Below are 2,134 nucleotides of genomic sequence, written 5' to 3'. Positions count from 1 at the left end.
TCTAATATTCATAATGAACTGCTTCATTATGATTGCCCACTCTACACAACAGAATTGGCAGCTTTTGTTTGATATCATGTGACAGTTCTGTTTGACATTGGGCTGATATTGTGCTTTAAACATGTATCTTTTTTGGGGGGGTGAAAAATTACGTTATGTCTTTTTTAATAATAAATCATTTTTATGAATATACCTTCCTTGTTTAAACATGTGCCATGGTGTGTTTTCATTTTGCTTGTGACTTGTTGATGTTTTTTAATAATAAAAAAACACACAATATATAAATGCTTATGCTGTGAGATCCCTGCCCCCACGTGATTATGTAACCAATGGGCAGGTACGTTTGTCTTCTGACATAATTGATCACGTGACTCTCCGACGAATCAAGTCTCGAAGTGTGTCACGTAAGGAACGTGCCCTCACTAGCCGGCGGTGGTGGGAAATTTAGATCTGTGTGTGAGCTCTGCTGTACTATAGCAAGTATTTTAAGTATTTGACCGACCAGGGTTTCGCGATTTAAGATGGGCAAGAATAAAAAAAAAAACACAACACGACTGAAAAACTTTGCACGGAGGAACGATTTGAAGCTGGAATATGAGAACGTTTTAGAGAGACCTGGCGAGAAAAGGTGAGCTAAAACCGGATAAATGTGTTCGGCAGCTGCAATGTATTAAAGAGGGTATGCTGCCATATTGTGCATTGGGCCATGCAAGTGCTAAACCAACTACTAAGTCCTTGTAGTCTTATATTAGTTTAATAATAGCTATTTGGTTTAACTTGGAATACGCGCGACTCGCTGTGATACACAACGGCTGTGTTGTCGGAGCCCATTACTTCGCACTGTCCCGAAAAATCTGGGCTTTGACAAGTCGTGTTTTGACGTAGTTGACTGTGGCAGTGACCTCGCTTATTACATTATTTAACTTGGGATTCAGTTCTTTCTTTTCATAACCAAACCATGTAAAGTGAGAACTTTAAGAACTTAATATAGCCACTACACTGACCATCAAAACGATGAAAAAGCCTCCGTGGCTTCACATTTCTGCGATCGGCATGATCAAAAATTCGCCCTTCTCTGACAGATTTGTCATGTTGTGCTCGCTCCTGCAACATCATCATCCCCAGAAGTTTCCCCGCGGTTATGCTGCCATGTCCTCACATAGCTCTAGAAACATTCAGTTATCACTTATCGCTATTTCAGGTGACTACCTTATGAAGCTCATAAAGTAATCAAAGCAAAGGGTGGCTATTTTGAAGAATCTAAAATATAAAACGTTTTTTGAGTTGTTTCACACTTTTTTTTTTGTTTACTACACAATTCCACATGTGTTCATTCATAGTTTTGATGCCTTCGGTGAGAATCTGCAATGTAAATAGTCATGAAAATAATGAAAAACTGTTAAATGAGAAGCTGTGATCAAACTTTTGAGTTGGAGTACATCAGCAATGTTAATTAGAGCTTTTAAAATTCTTTGTCAGAGTCATCATGAGGAAGAACGCTGAAAAAGCAAAGCAGAACGCAGCTCGAAATGCCCTGGAAAGTTTGAATGAGAAGGAAAATCTAATCGTGGAGGTAAGATGGTGCATGTGCCTGTATATGGAACACGTTTCACAAATTTGTTGATCTATTCTTAACAATGATGTCATTTCTGAAAAATCCGTTTTTTCTTTCAGATGAAGAAAAAAGATTCAAATGCGCAACGTTCTCACCTGAAATGCAGAAAAACTCTGTTTGGTGGTATATCTGAACGCAAAACTAACGGGGTGAGTAGCAATACATTATAACCTGTGCTGGTTTAAATCAAACACTAACTTGTATGCATGGTGGAGCATGTAACTTGGAGCAAACAGTGGATCTTATTAGTACTGTAAATGTTAAGGGGTGAAAATGACGTACCAGGAAATACTGTCTGAGTTGTTAAGATCCAGTGACTACGAAGGCCATTTGAGTCTGAATTTGCACACACAATTACCATCCAGTTTACAATGCATGTGTGACCCAGAGGAAGTACTATTTAGATAGAGAAGATCTGTAGGCATAGAGTCAGTTCACAAAGTTTAATGCTAGTACAAAACAAACGTTTTATACATGTAACCGTAGCACCAAGAAAACAATGAAATTAGTAATATTTAG

Source organism: Pundamilia nyererei, unplaced genomic scaffold, assembly GCF_000239375.1.
Source record: "Pundamilia nyererei isolate P.nyererei 1_Seehausen unplaced genomic scaffold, PunNye1.0 scaffold00120, whole genome shotgun sequence".
Taxonomy (NCBI): Eukaryota; Metazoa; Chordata; class Actinopteri; order Cichliformes; family Cichlidae; genus Pundamilia; species Pundamilia nyererei.
Note: the sequence above shows the minus strand (reverse complement) of the source record.